The 16255-nt window shown below is 41.9% G+C and overlaps 1 pseudogene; it reads left to right on the plus strand.

The window, feature by feature from the left end:
- The first annotated feature begins 978 nt into the window (after nt 1–978).
- LOC118989578 (40S ribosomal protein SA-like) lies at nt 979–1868 on the plus strand (annotated as a pseudogene).
- Nucleotides 1869–16255: the final 14387 nt, after the last annotated feature.

Here is a 16255-nt window from a genome sequence, read left to right on the forward strand (position 1 = left end):
AAACTCATCAAGAAGATGGGTGACCCCCTGACTAACTTAAGCAGGCTGGATGTTTTTAGGCTTGGCTGGGTGAGTATTCTTCAAAGGGCTCACCCTTAAGCACAACTAGGAGCCTTCAGAACCCAGAGGCCTTTGAGGGCCCCTCCAAATCCCCCTGGTGTGGGGCTTCTGCCTGAGCCTCTTCTTGCAACCACTAAGCTTTTTAACCACACTGGAGCCCTCTCCAATTCCATGGACTAATTTGAAACAGCAAAGCTTTTTTTGCAGCAGCAGAAAATAAAAGAAAGTGATCTAGCACCTAAAGAACTTGAACTGAGAACTTGTCAGTAAGTTATTTGTAATTCAGATAGAAATACCTAGTGGATATCCTAGGTGCCAGCTTGTTTCCACCTGCCTTCTCCCTTTATCTTCACAATACTCCTAGGAGGTTGGGATTATTACCCTATTTTACTGAGGACAATTCAGACTCAGTGAGTGCATGATTGACTGAAGCTCTATGACAAGTTATAGTGAAAGAGGCTTAAATTCTGAGGGTGTTGAAAATTTTGACCTGAAATTTGGAGCAGCAGAAATGTTATTAGAACTTGGGTGCATCTTTTTGTTACAGGCAGGCAAAAAGACCTCGTAGCATGATGCAGGCATACTCTCTTTCGAAGGCAATCACCAAGCTGAATGTCCTGGGTAGTTCAGGTACCGGTCAAATGGTCACTGGGAGCCTCTGAGATGGACTTGCCCTAATCCCTAATCCACCATAAGAGTGAAGACTCCTGCTGATCCATCAAGTTCCCTGTTCAGAGAGGCCTTCCCAATCTGCTATTCATTCCACTCCTAGGGGACTCTGTCACTCCCTCTTCTGTTTGAACTAGGAGGAGAACTTGATTGGGTTAAGACTGAGTTTTTGACTTTCCATGTTACCCAGAGAGGAACCCAAATGGCATCGTTTTTGGTTACCACAAAACTTAAAGGGAAACTTTCATAATGTCCAGAGCCCTTGATGTCTTGCAAATTAAGGAGAAAGATGTCTTCAAATTCCTTGCAGCAGGAACCAACTTAGGTGGCACCAACCTTGACTTCCAAATGGAACAGTACATGTACAATGGAAAAGTGATGACTTATGCAACATAAATCTGAAGAGAACCTGGGAGAAACTTCTGCTGGCAGCCTGTGCCATTGTCACCATTGAAAACCCTGTTGGTGTCTGTGTCAGCAAGCTGTGCTGAAGGTTGCCGCTGTCACTGGAGCCACTCCTGTGTGGACCCTCCACTCCAGGAAACATTACTAACCAGATCCAGGCAGCTTTCCAGGAGCCAAGACTTCTGGTGGTTATGGATCCCAGGACTGACCACCAGAATCTCACAGAGGAGTCTTGTGTTAACCTGCCTACCATTGCTCTGTGCCCAATAGACTCTCCTCTGCACTGTGTAGACTCTGCCATCCCTGGCAACAACAAGGCGGCTCATTCAGTGGGTCTGATGTGGTGGATGCTGGCCTGGGGAGTTCTGCGCATTTGTGGCACCATCTCCGGTGAACACCCATGGGAGATTCTGCCTGATCTCTATTTCTACAGAGGTCCTGAAGTGATTGAGAAGGGAGAGCAGGCCACTGCTGAAAAGGCTGTGACTAAGGAGGCATTTCAGGGTGAATGGGTGGCTCCTGCTCCCAAGTTCACTGCCCATCAGCCTGATGTCACTGACTGGTCGAAGGTGCAGGTGCCCTCTGTGCCTGTTCAGAAGTTTCCTACTGGAGCACTCAGCCTGCCCCTGAAGCCTGCAGCTCCCACTGTGCAGGCCACTGAGTGGGTAGGAACAACCATTGAGTGGTCTTCGGCTGTTCTTCCACAAAATTTTAACAGACTGGCCCACAAATAAGGTTGACAGAAAATAACATTTCTTTAAAAAAACTGAGTTTTTAAAATTGTTTTACAGTGGCTAGCAAATCCAGACAGTCATACCCACCTAAACTACATACAACAAGGAAGAAGCTACTGACAAAAAAGAAAACCAAGGAAGTCATGTCTTCTACCTGAATAAAATAGTCAATATTCCCCTTATGCCTTCTGGATTTATTGACATGCATAGCTTCTAGGACTATAAAAATCCTTTTTAATACATTTTCAAGGACTCATGTGTCAGTCAGCCTCCAAGATAGCCCTTATGATCCCTGTTCCTAATGTTCACATCCTCATACAATCTTCTCCTTCCTAGTGCCAGAGTTGGTACAATGTGACTAAAAGAAGATGGCAGAACTAATGGTATGTTACTTCTGGCAGTAGGTTAGAAACCAGTGTACCTTCAGTCTTGGGCTCTCTTTCTCTTTAAGGGCCCCTCACTCTGGGGGAAGTCAGCTGCCATGTTGTTAGGACATTCAGAAAAGCTATGAAGATGCCCCTGGTGAGGACAAAGGCCTTTAGCCAACAGCCACTGGAATTGAGAGCTTCCAATGACCACCTGAGTAATCTTGGAAATGAATCCCTTTCTACTTGAAACTTCAGATGTTTGCAGTCTGGCCTCACATCTTGCCGATGACCTCATAAGAGACTTTGAACCAGAACTATGCAGCTGCTAAATTTTGGATTAAGTTGTTATATACAAATAGAGAACTAATCCAGTTTGTTGTTTTTTAAGATGGGTAAAGTTTGGGTCCATTTCGGAACCTATTTTTATTCACATTATGAAAACTCTTTTTTAAATGTATAGTCAGTGGTATCAACATCATTCATTGAGATTTCCATCCTTTCCACTCCAACTTGAAATGCTACATTTTATTTATTATTTAACCATATTATAGAGAGACTCCTGGTGTCTTGGCATCCAAACTCCCTTTTCCAGGCTGGTACACTTACTTCCTTGCTGCCAGGGCCCTTGACTGCTAAAGCCCATACTTGCATTGTTTTAGGGAGTGTTGACCTCAACTTATGGGAGTTGTCTTTCCACCGATTCCTGGGAAGTCCACCCCAGCCCACCCCATGCATGCCACTGACTGATGGCTACAGGAAATACTAGGCCACTGAAGCTGGAAACAACTTCTGTGGTACCAGTCATGCTCCAGAGCCCAAGAAGTATCAGGCTGAGGCTAGGCTTCTGCTGAATCCACAGTTTGCCCAGCTTCTTCCCCCATCCTATTTTGCTTTTCTTATTCCTCAAGAGTTCTGAGAACTACTCAGCAAATCACTGTACAAATACCTTGGAGTCAGGCTGCGCTATGGAGTCCTCCTGAAGTTATGTGTACACAAGGCTCCGTTTCCAAACCATTTGCTCTGATCCATTGATATTGTTTCCCAATGTCACAGTGTTTTGATTGTTTCAGTTTTTAAAAAATCTGATCCAAAAAGTTGCCACTTGTTATTTTTATTTAACTCAACAAATTGCAGTAAAATACACATAACACAATATTCATATTTTAATCATTTGTAAGTGTACAATTCAGTGGCTTGAATCATTCTCAATGCTGTTCCCATCACCATTATCTATACCCAGAACTTTTTCATCATCTCCAACAAACTCTGGACCCATTAAACAATAATGTCTCTATCCCCTCATCTTCCAACTCTTCATAAGCTCTATTTGGTTTCTGTCTCTGTGAATGTAGGTATTCTAGGTATGTTAGAGAAGTGGGATCACACTATATTTGTCCTGTGTCTGTCTTATTTCACTAAGCATAATGCTTTCAAGTCTACAGTGTTGTAGCATATATCAAATTTCATTTATTTTGATGGCTGAATAATATTCCAGTGTGTTTGTATAGCACAATGTGTTTATCAGTTCATCTGTTGATGGACACTTGGGTTGTTCCACCCTTTTGGCTATTGTGGATAGTGCTGCTATAACCTTTGATGTACACATACCTGTTCCGGTCCCTGCTTTCAATTTTTGGGAGACATGTAAACTTGCTTACTTTTTGGGGGGGGTATATAAACAGAAATGATATTGTTAGATCATATGGTAATTCTATGTTTCACTTTTTTTTAAAATTGTGATTTAAAAATCACATCACTTACCACCTTAACTATTTCTATGTGTACTAGTAGTATTAAATATATTCACATTTTTGTGCAACTTATCTTTAGAAATTTTTAATCTTGCAAAACTAAAACTCTATACCCATTAAATAACAGCTTCTTGTTTTCCTCTCCTCCCAGCCCCTGGCAACTACCATTCTACTTTCTATCTTTATGAATTTGACTTATCTACATATCTCATATAAATAGAATCTGACAACATTAGTCTTTTTGTGACTAGTTTAGCAAAAATGTATTCAAGGTTCATCCATGTTGTATGTGTCAGAATTTCCTTTATTTTTAAAGCTGAATAATATATTCCTACATTTAACGTTCTGATGAATCCCCAAACTGTTTTCCACAGTGGTTGTACCATTCTACATTTCCACCCAGCAATGCATAAGGTTCTGATCCTTCCACATCCTTGCCAACACTTGTTACTTTCCTCTTTTTTTTCAAATTAATGGATACAAAATGGCATCTCATTGTGGTTTTGAGTTGAATTTCTCCAATGACTAATTATGTTGCCACTCATTATTATTTATACATTCATTTTGTATTTTAAAAAATATTTAATTACTTTATTTTTAAAGGGGGAAGGGAGGCAGGAGACGGAGAGAAATTCAACGTGCTAGAGATACATCCATCAGTTGTCTCTTGCCCGCCCCCAACTGGGGATCCTGCATATGGCAACCCAGGCCTATGCTCTGACTGGGAATCCAAAAAGCCACCTTTTGGTTGGCAGGCCAGCACTCAATCCACTGAGCCACACCAGCACAGGCTATTCATTCACTTTTTAGTCTCATTTGGAACTCATTCCTTAAGTTCCCCCCAAATTCAAAGTGGCTTTTACTGGAGAGCATATCTATACGGTAATTTGAGGAGATTCAGCAGATCTATGGGTTACATTCGTGACTTTGGGAATGGATAGGGGGTGTTGAGAGCTTTTCCCTCTACAGAGGGAAACTACAGTTTCCCTCTGAAACTACAGTTCAGGGGGTGCAGCATCTCTGACAAAGTACAGTCATTGCTCTAAGGCAGTGGTTCTCCAACAATCAATCACTGGGGAGCTACCAAAGAACACGGAGGCTGTAGCTAGTTGTAGTAGGTGGGCCCTGGGCCTTTGCATTTTTACCAAGTTCCCGGGTGATTCTGATGTCCACCGAAGTGTGAGAACCACTGAGGAGTCAAAACGCTTTGTCTCCAGGTGAAGGGGAAAGTTCACATCCTGGAGCGGCCCAACAGGAGGGCAACAGCGTCTTTGTCGAGGGCTCCTGCAGAGATGCGGGCTCTGGCCCACGTGGAGTTTCAATGAGGTTCAATGGCTTTCTCTGCCAGCTGGGATAGTCCGGAGGATAGATGGGAGCTGGACTCCCAGATCCCCACCTGAGCCACCTGCGCCTGCAGACCGCCCTTTGGGCAAGTCACGCTCCCTCTCCGCTTTCCAGCTCCGCGTGTGCTCAGCGGGCACTCTCTGCTCCTTGGGCTGGTGGAGGATCCCAAAGTGTACCGACAGTACTAAGCGGGAACACCCAGTGTGACAGGTTCCAATCTGCCACTACTTTGAAAAGTTTTAATTTGTTAGTGTCACAGTCGGGGCCTGTAGAGGGTTAAGAGCCCTCTCGTTCCTCCCTGGCCTCCTCCTTTCTGCAGACCTCAGGACCTTAGACTAGGACACTGATTCTCCACCCCTACCCCAGTCAGTAAGCACGCCCATCCTTCGAAAAATCTCACTTTCTGGGTGGGGCTGGAGCGGGGAAAACCTCCTTCCTGGCGCTGTTGCTGGACCCTGGCTCAGAGTCCAGGCGCCAAGTGCTTGCCCGCACTCTGAGTTAACCAGGTGGTGGTGCGGGGCTGTGGCCAAGTAAGCCTTCTGCTAGCAGCCACCTGTGTTCCCGCTGACAGGCTGTACCGTCTCGGCCCTGGCTATGAACTGGCAGGTGGCTCCCAACTCTCCTGGAGATTAGTGCAACTTCCAGAAGCCAGAGCGTAAGTGCAAGGTTCTGTATTCCTGTAGTTCTTCCCACTGGCCAAACTCATCTGAAAGCAAACTGATGCAATTCATAAAGAGCAGATGCAGGGGGAGAAGGTTGGAGCTTGAGTCTGGAGGGCAAATGGAATTTATGTCATACAGACAGGTGGCTGAAATAAGCAAATAACTATTGTATACTACTCAAAGTATGTTATTTCTAAAGAGTTACAATCACATACATTGAATATGTTGCTTTTTCACTTATATTTCACGAAATGATTTTATTTGCTTATGGATATTTAGGACTAGATTGCAAGAACTCTGAAACTTGAAAAGAACTTAGAGAACATAAGATCCCCTATGGATGATCCATTTTACAGATGTGAACAACAAGCAAAGTATTTTGGATTAGGTCTCACACAGTTTGTGGACCTGGTACCTAGGTTCCTGTTTCCCTGTGTTCTGGCCCTCACACCAGGCTATCTTAGGCCCTCCAAGACTCTCTTGCACAGCGGTGCAAGACCCTGAGTGCTAGTGGCCCAACTCCCCAGAGAAATCCTAGCAAGGGCCTCTCTCCCACTTTCCTCCAGGCAGGCCTTTGTAGGGTGGCAGGGCCACGGGCAGATACCAGACCATGTAGGCTGGCTGCTCTGAGGCTCTGGGCTCCCTTTCCAAATTCCTGGGCACCCTTATTCATCTAGCAAATCCTTGCCTAGCCAGAGGGAGCTGCTCCCTCCCTCCTTGCCTGTACCTGGGGCATTGGGAGCTAATAGCACAGCCCTGGTCACACTGTTTTATGTGACCTATTGACTCATCCAAGCTCAACAATCAGCTCAAATGCATCTTTCTTCCCCAAATAGGAATAATCACTTATTGTAACTAAGTGAAGCCATTGATTTGCTGTTCAGAGTCATTAGGTGTCAGTGTGCCTCCCCACCATGAGCTCTGGGAGCTCTGGCAGATACTGCATCATATTTGTCTTGGCTCCCCCAGTAGCTGGCCTTTTTGCTTAGATTCGGGAAAGTCTCTGATTAAGCTCCTGTGAAAGGAGAAGTGTTCTGAATGGAAATGGCCTTTGTTGATGTAAGAAATGTCCAAACCTGTAGAAAATGTTGTAAGAGTTTATTTGAGCCAAACTGATGACGTATGCTGGAGAGCAAAATCTTAACTGCTCCCAAGAACAACAGTTTTGCAGCTTCTTTTACACATTTGAAATTAAGGAGAGAACTAATAAAGATTACATGGAGGTGGAAGAAAAAAAGTGGGACTGGATTACTGGATAGTTAGCAAGATTGTATGTTCTCCAAAATGTGGTTACAGTTTATTTCAGAGGTGTGTTAACCTAATAATTCCACAATCTGAAGCATCTGTGAGTCTCTTTCTGTTGATTATTATTTATTATGACTCTTATTCTTTCAAATTATAACAAAGTTTACATAGAAAGTCACAAAGGTAGTAGGAGTTAGCCAGCTGGCCTGTGTAGGTTAAGGAAACAAGTTACAGAAGCAAAATAAGGGCCCTTGGAGCTTTAGAGAGGGAAAAGCAAAGGTAACATGCTTGAGGAAAAGATGGAAGAAGTGAGGGCTGGGTTTCTCCCTAGGGGGAGAGCACTATTCTGACTCTTGTTATTATTATTTTATTTTCTCCTAAGTCTGAGTATTATTGATTGTGTGCAGGAAATTGTACTAAATATTATTGGAGTAATTTTAAGGGTAGGATATAATTTTCTAACAGAAAGGATTTTTGTTTATCTTGCAAATGTATAAAATCACTAATTATCTAACCACCTTAAGAAAACCATTACTATTTTATTTTTTGTTTTTAATTTTAAATCAATTTTATTGATTATACTATTATAGTTGTCATAACTTTTCCCCCTAAGTGCCCCCAACCCAAACCCCCAATTTTGTCCAGCAACCCCTCTCCTTTGTTCATGTCCATGGGTCATGCATATGAGTTCTTTGGCAACTCCATTTTCTATAGTTGCTCTTAACATCCCCCTGCCTATCCTGTAACTATCAGTTTGTACTTCTTAATACCTTTCACCTTTCCCCCCATTCCCCTAGACTCCCCTCCCTACTGGCTACTATCCCAAGGGTCTCCATATCTAAGATTCTGTTTCTGTTCTGCTTGTTTGGTTAGTTTGTTTTTTAGATTCAGTTGTTGATATTTATGTATTTATTGCCATTTTAATGTTCATAGTTTTGATCTTCTCTTTTTCTTAAATAAGTAACTTTAAGATGTCATATAATAACAGTTTGGCGATGATGAACTCTTTTAGCTTCACCTTGTCTGGGAAGCACTTTATCTGTCCCTCAATTCTAAACAATAGCTTTGTTAGATAGGGTAATCTAGGTCGTAGTTCCTTGCTTTTCATCACTTTGAATACTTCTTGCCAATCCCTTCTAGCCTGCAAAGTTTCTTTTGAGAAACCAGCTGAAGTCTCCTGAGAACTCCTTTGTAAGTAATTATCTGCTTTTCTCTTGCTGCTTTTAAATTTTTCTCTTTATCTTTAACCTTTCACATTTTGATTATGATGTGTCTTGGAGTGGGCCCCTTTGAGTACATCTTGTTTGGGACTCTCTGTGCTTGCTGGACTTGCATGTCTATTTCCTTCACCAAATTAGGGAAGTTTTCTTTCACTATTTTTTCAAATAGACTTCCAATTTCTTGCTCTTTCTCTTCTCCTTCTGGCACCCCTATGATGTAGATGTTGGAACATTTGAAGTAGTCCCAGAGGCTGCTTTCACTATCCTGTTTTTTAAAATTCTTTTTGTTGTTCTGATTGGTTGTTTTTTTGCTTCTTTATGTTCCAAATCATTGATTTGATTCTCTGCTTCATTCACTCTACTATTATTTTCTTGTAAATTGTTCTTTATTTCAATTAGTATATCCTTTGTTTTTGACTTGCTCTTTTTTATGCTGCTGAGATCCTCACTAAGTTCCTTGAGCATCCTTATGACCATTATTTTGAACTCTGCATCTGACAGATTGCTTACCTTCATTTTGTTAAGTTCTTTTTCTGGAGTTTTTATTTGTTTTTTCATTTGGGCCTGTTTTTTTTGTCTCCTCATTTTGGCAGCCTCCCTGTGTTTGCTTCTATGTATTAGATAGAGTTACTCTGACTCTATGCCTTGGTAGTATGACTTAACATAGTGAGTGTCCCATAGGGTCCAGTGGCATAGCCTCCCCCAAGCTGGGTACTAAAGGCACACCCTTTGTGTGGGCTGAGTACCCCCTCCTCTTGTAGTTAATCCTTGATTGCTGTTGGTAAGTCAGTGGGAGGGATTTACCCAGGCCAGTCAGCTGCAAGGATTGGCTGTGACCACTGACCACCAGCATCCACCCTCCATGTGGATCAGCTGTGCAGGGCAGGGTCATGGTGCTCCAACATGATCTGTAGCTGTTCATTGGATGTGTGGGCTCTGGCGTTTTCCTGGTGGTGCAGGCCAAGTTCAGCCCCCTCCTACGTTTTGCCCAGGGTTACCCTTCCTGGTCCATAAAGCAATCTGAGATGGCTGCTATTTGTGCTGGGCTTGGAGATTCCCAGGTGAAATCAAGCTGTGAATCTAGGTTGGCTGTTGCTAGTGGAACAGCAATCCTGGGGCCACTTAGCAAGAGGTAAGGGAGCTGGAGCTCACTGAGGCCAGCTGTTACTTTTTTGAGAGTATTTAGGAAGTTGTGAAGCGTAAGCCAAGAACAGCCATTCATTTGAACAATTCTCTGTTAACAGCTTGGATGGGCCCATAAGTTGGGTGGGCAGAGTCTCAGAGGATCTCCAGGGCAGAGCAAACAGTGTTAGCCAGGTTGATGGAGTCTCAGATATGGTACATACCAGCTAGCTCTGTGGCTCAGTCTGGATGGAGGTGATTTCTTCAATTCCATAGTTGTCAGACTTCCATTCAACTTCATTTCTAATGGTTCTGAGTGATGGCTGTTGTATATTTTAGTTGTAATTTTGAGATGTGGTTGTGTGAGGAGGTGAACGATGTTTACCTATGCCACCATCTTGACTGGAAGTTACTGTTAACATTTTAGTGGATATATTTTCAGTGATATTTCTACTATATGTAAATATATCAAAAAGGATCATATTGTGATTGACTAGTTTCACTCATCAATATGGTGTTACTATTTCTCTGTGCCCTAGGAGAGGGAGAGGGAGAGGTTCAGTCACAAATGCTGTGAAGGTGAAGGCAAAGCATCCCAGATTCTGTTAAAAACAAATTAAGCCTTGGCTGGTGTGGCTCAGTAGGTTGAGCACCAGCATGCAAACTGGAAGGTCACTGATTTGATTCCCAGTTAAGGCACATGCCTGGGTTGTGGGCTGGGTCCGCAGTTGGGGATGTGCGAGAGCCAACTGATAGATGTTTCTCTCACATATGATGTTTCTCTTCCTCACTTTCTCCCTCCCTTCCCCTCTCTCTAAGAATAAATAAAATATTTTTAAAAAACCCAGCCCTGGCTGGTGTGGCTTAGTGGATTGAGCACTGACCTGAGAACCAAAAGGTTGCCAGTTCAGTTCCTGGTCAGGACACATGCCTGGGTTGCAGGCCAAGAGGCAACCTTTTGATGTTTCTCTCACACATTGATGTTTCTCTACCTCTCTTTCTTTCTCCTTTCCACTCTCTCTAAAAAAATAAATAAATAAAATCTTTACGCAAAACAACAACAAATAATCAAGTGCACATATTAAGGGAACTCAAGAGTTAAATATTTTAGCCTTAGTTAATAGATTTAAGTGATTAATGTGTGTGGACAGCTGTTATTCCAGGAACTGGAATACATGAGTTACAGGACTCCAAGATGTCAACAAGCAATTCAACCCTTGTTCCCCAGGTGTCTGCAAGCCATTGTCTTCTAGGGAGGGAATGTCTGGACACAGATAAAAAATCATTGATCAACAGATAACGAAGTACAAGGAAAATTGCCCTAGACTGCAACTCTTATCCAATTAAGCTTTCTTCCAAACCCCTAACCTACTCTCTCTTCTTATAAAAAGGTCTGCTTGAGATGAGATATTAAGATGGTTTTTAAGGGCAAGTAACTCACTATCTTCTCAGATCACTGGCATATAAATAAAGCACCCATAAAGATTCAATCCTTGTCTCTACTTATTGGTTCTGGTAGTAACAGGCAGCACAAATGCTGACTTTCCAGTTTCACACAGATTGATTGATGCAAGATGAATGATGTGATTTTCAGTCATCAAATCTCTTCAGTATATTAAGGGCCAGATAGTAGACATTATAATTTACCCTAACAGAACAGATCTTAAATTATAAAAATTATATAAATAATTCAAAAAGGGAAACTGTGAGAATGGAAAAATGATACTAATATTTCTATACTCTACTGCAGTTAACATTTTAGACTATGCAGGAAATTGGATTATTGATTCCAACCATCTGTTCTTTTCCTATAAGAGGGTTATGTCTGATCTGCAGTGCTTTCCCAAAGGCTGAGTGCACTCCCCCCCGTCATTGGTAATATGACACTTCCTTTGGCCACTGGAATATGATCAGAAGTAATATATGCCCCATTTGAGTAGAAACTTAAGAAGCCACTAGATGATTCAGTTCTGTTTCTTGCTTGTTTCTCTTTGCCATAAGAATGGCATGTCCTAAACAGGGGCTGTTCTTCCAGGCTAGTGGTGGAATGAGGACATGAAATGAAGTCACTACCACTGATTTGCATGCACCAACATGCAATCTGAATGAAAAATGTGTATCATTATTAATCACTGAGATTAGGGGCTGTTTGTTACCACAGAAAAGCTGACTAATACATTATCTCCTCAAAGTACAATAGCAGTTATTTTAACTGAACTCCACTTCTTTGAACTGAACTCCACTTAACTGAATTTCTAGGTTGACCCTTGTTCTTATTTTCTTATTTAAGACATTGGTAATGCCTGTGGCATACTGAATGTTCAAGGCTGGTAGGCCACTTTCCAGCATAAGTGCTCACTTCTGCCTGATTAGCTGACCAACTACAAGTCCTGATCTAAATCAAGACAGAAGAGAGAGCTATGTTTTAAATTGATTTGAGGTTCTGAGGTGGTTGGCTACAACTCAGAGTACCATGGTTATTAAGGGAGAAAGCTCTGGAGTGAAGCTGCCAGAGACCAAATCCAAAGTCTACTATTTAGTAAATGTGTGATCTTAGTTCAATTACCAACACAGACACCAATATTGAGAGTTATTGTTTTCATAGACTCTTTCAGAGAAGAGGGAATAATAATCTAGTCCTTCTAAATGTCAATTTTATTAACTGACACCACCCCAATAAATTAATAAAAAAGTGAAAGGTATCTCACATTATAAGATTTACTCTAAATTACCTGAGTTTGAAAACCAAACTTTTGCAAATATTTTATGTTTCTTTGTTTTATTTTATTTATTTTATTTAATTTTATTAAAGATTTTATTTACTTATTTATAGAGGGGAAAGGAAGGAGAGAGAGAGAAATATCAATGAATGGTTGCCTCTGGTGTGTCCCCTGCTGGGAACTGGCCTGCAACCCAGGCATGTGCCCTGACTGGGAATCGAACCACGATCTTTGTTTTATTTTTGATATGGATAAAGTCATACTTAAAAGTAGAATAGTATAATCAATCATCCCCCAAGTACATGTCATCCAGCTTGACCAGTGATCAGCTATGGCCTGCCTTGTTTCTTCTTTATTCTCCCCTCCAACACACACACTGTCTCCTCCCGAGCCTCTGCTGCTGGACTATTTTAAAGTAAATGCTAAGGACTCTTAGCAAGGACTCTGTAAGAAAAGGACTCTTTTAACATAAGCACCATACCATTATCTTATTTTTAAAATAAACAATCATTTCTTAAAAACATATAATATCTAGTCATGTTTCCAAATGTTGGTTTGAGTCATACATTGCGTTCTGTTGACTGGACACTTACATTACTTTTAATCTATCAAATCTTTTTCTTTTTAACCTAAGTAGCACTTTTAGATTCTTTGTCTGTAACATAATCTGCTGTGACCATTTCACAAGTCAGTGTAGGGTCATTTGCTTTTACCACCCCTTGGTAGACAGTTCTTTGGGTGTTCCCTCAGTGCCACACCAGCCTCACACCTTCACAGAAAGGTCTAGTGGGTCCTCATTTCCACCTACGATAAGTGCACCATCTGAAAACTTATTTCCATGAGACCTTTTTGATGGTAAGCAGGGAATTGAAGTTTTCAAGGCTTTTGGTTTTGTTGTTCTCAAGAAATAAGCTTTTTAAAAAACCTGTTGGATGAGTCAACAAGGAAGCTTTGGGGGTGATCAAGACCCTAGGGTTGTTTGACAAAATGCGGAATGGAAAAATGAAAAATTTATAGATTGAAATATTGCTTTATAAAATATGCGGCTTAAAATATGAGTAACTATGCCCTGGCTGGTATTACTACATTATCCCCTACACCAAAAGGCTGGGGGTTCGATTCCTGGTCAGGGCACATACCTGGGTTGTGGGTTCAATCCCCAGTTGGAACACATATTGAAGGCAACTGATCAATGTTTCTCCCTCACACTGATGTCTCTCTCTCTAAAATCAATGAACTTTTTCTCTCTCTAAAATCAATAAACATTTAAAATGCATATATGAATAACTAGTAAAATAGGTGAACACAGGCATAACTATATTTCTTCTACACCTCAAAATTTTATATATTTACAATGAACCAAAACTGTAAAAAAACTGAGATATTTTGATAAAGAGTTTTCATCCATTGGTTATATACAATGCTTTTCTAGTTATAGAAGGACAGACTCATTTCCTGAGAAGACTCTGCTTCTCCTTGTTCTTCTAGATGGGGTTTTTTTTTTTTTTTTTTTTTTTTTGGCTTTGTGAAGTCACTCCTACTTGCTCTTGAATAGGTCTCTCACTTCCTCCACAAGAAGAACGCTGTATATGCTCTGGATTTGGTCCCTGGTGATTGGCTATCCCTAGGTACCACCTGAGGACTCTTATCTGAGTCTCTACTGGTTTCTCACTGACTCACTTTCTGGAGCTGCACACATTCTTAAAGCCAGGTGGGAGCAATTGCTCAAGTGCAGGAGACAAGGCAAACATCACTCCCACAACCTCAAATCTTAGGAGTAAAGGAGTTAGCTTCCTTTTCATTTCCTCCTTTGGCCAGGAGGGGTGGTGCTCCAGTGGCTTCTACTTGGCAATTTCTATCCCAGGTCTTACAGTGGGCTCAGTCTTTAAGCCGGGGAGCAGTTCCATGACAGTCAGGCCATCTGCTCTATCTATGCACTCAGAAACTGAGAAAGACACTGGTGATTGATGCTTTACAGTTCATGTTGTTTACTTTGGTTAAAGCTTCAGTTATCACCTGATGCTCTCTTTTTTTTAAACTGATGCCCTTAAGGCACTAATTGGTGGACCAAGTGGGTGGTCTGAGTATTGATTTTATCTGAGTCAGGGTCAATTCTAATGGAAAATTTAGAAGTTACCTCTTTACCTGGCACATTCACCTCACAAAAGCACAACAGGTTCCTTGGTGGAAGACTAGGAGAAATTTTCACAGTATGTACTTGTACTGTCAAAAAACTGGTCACGGGCCTCTTGGGTCTGGAAATGGGCTTATGAGGAGCTGCAACTAGAGTAAAATTGTGACTCCATTCACCAGACCTAGAATATATTTGATTATATAGTTCATATGCAGTTGGATATACTCTTGACCAAATACTTGCTATCCACCTTCAGGGCACCTGGTTGTTTGCACTTCCTGGCCTCCTTGTGGTTGGGTAGGGAACTACATGATTAGTTCTGGCCAATCAGAACAGATGATGTGTGTCACTTCAGGGCCAGAACATCTAATCGCCAATATGTCATAATCTACAATGCCACCTATGCTTCTCAGTCTGGCATGACTGCTCTTTTTTCCTAAATCCTGGCATGAGAGGGTATGAAATGCAGGTACCACAGCAACTGGCAACAGACATACAGTATGAACAAGAAATAAACTTTGTTATTTTGTTGTAGGAGATAGCATAGGAAGAGCTCTGAGATAGCGCTGCATTTGCTGGCCAGTTGCTGGCCAGCTGCTAGCATCCTGTTTGCTGGCAACGCCTTTTAACACTTAGGTAGCAGCTAGGAATAAGTGACCAGGGGGGAAATGAAGACAGGGCCCTCACCATTGCTATCTGTACAAAGAACTTAATACAGGAGGCTAAAAGCAAAGGATGACATGTTTCACCCATGACATGCAGCTCCCCATGACCCAGTAATCCTGAGTCTGGTCTGATAAGGCTGCCAGGCATTCCAAACAACACAAGTAAACTATGATATTGCAGGGAAAAGCCCTTGAAATTCTGTGTGTATCATCTCCACAAGCTGGGAAAAGGAAAACCTTGAGACTGTGTATTCATCCCAAGGCCTAGAAGTGGGAAGCGGAGGGGGACTACAGTGCCCAAAGAAGGCCCATAAAACAACTTTGGTTAACTGCTTGCCTCCCATCATGTATGTAAAATGAACAAATGAACAAACAAAAATGCCCAAAGAAAGGCCCATAAAACAACTTTGATTAACTGCTTGCCTCTCATCATGTATATAAAATGAACAAATGGAGTCTGGTGCAAGATAAGAAAATGAAGCACAAACTAATAGTAACTAGATGGGAGGTGGCAGGGGATATTGCGGGGAGTTAGGGGGAAGGGTTATCAAGGAACATGTATAAAGAACACATGGACAAAGCCTAAGGTGGGTAGGATCGAGGGTGGGAGGTGGGGATGGCTGGGGTGGGAGGGTTAGTAGGAGGAAAATGGAGATAACTGTACTTGAACAATTAAAAAAAAGATAAGGATTCAGGCTAACACACCCCAACCCATACCTATGTTTGGGTATCACATTTCCTGGGACAAAAGCTGACACCACTTCTACCCATCAATCAATATGTAACTCCCTCACCCCCATCCCACTAACTATGTAAGTCATCAGAGCAAAGGCCTGGCCTCTTGGACCTTTTTGGTATCCAACCTCTGGCCATCTGGGTGCTGGCTACCTGGGATTTTTGCCACCCTTGCTCTAGCTACCCTTGCTTTTGCCCTCCCATTTACTAATAGACTTCCCAAGCACACTAGTAGGCTTGCTGACCTGTAATTCTTTACTGCATCAGCAAGAAGAACCAGGGTTTTTCCGGTAACAATTTTTATGTCATTAAGATTTTCACTTAATTTATCATACTTCAATTGATAAAGAAATTGATGCTGAGAGATGGAGTGTGCCTTAACAAGAAACTTATTTTTGTGACATTGACTCAAGCAAGGATC

The sequence above is a fragment of the Sturnira hondurensis genome, unplaced genomic scaffold, assembly GCF_014824575.4.
Source record: "Sturnira hondurensis isolate 20B ecotype Veracruz unplaced genomic scaffold, ASM1482457v3 Scaffold0006496, whole genome shotgun sequence".
In the NCBI taxonomy this organism is placed as follows: Eukaryota; Metazoa; Chordata; class Mammalia; order Chiroptera; family Phyllostomidae; genus Sturnira; species Sturnira hondurensis.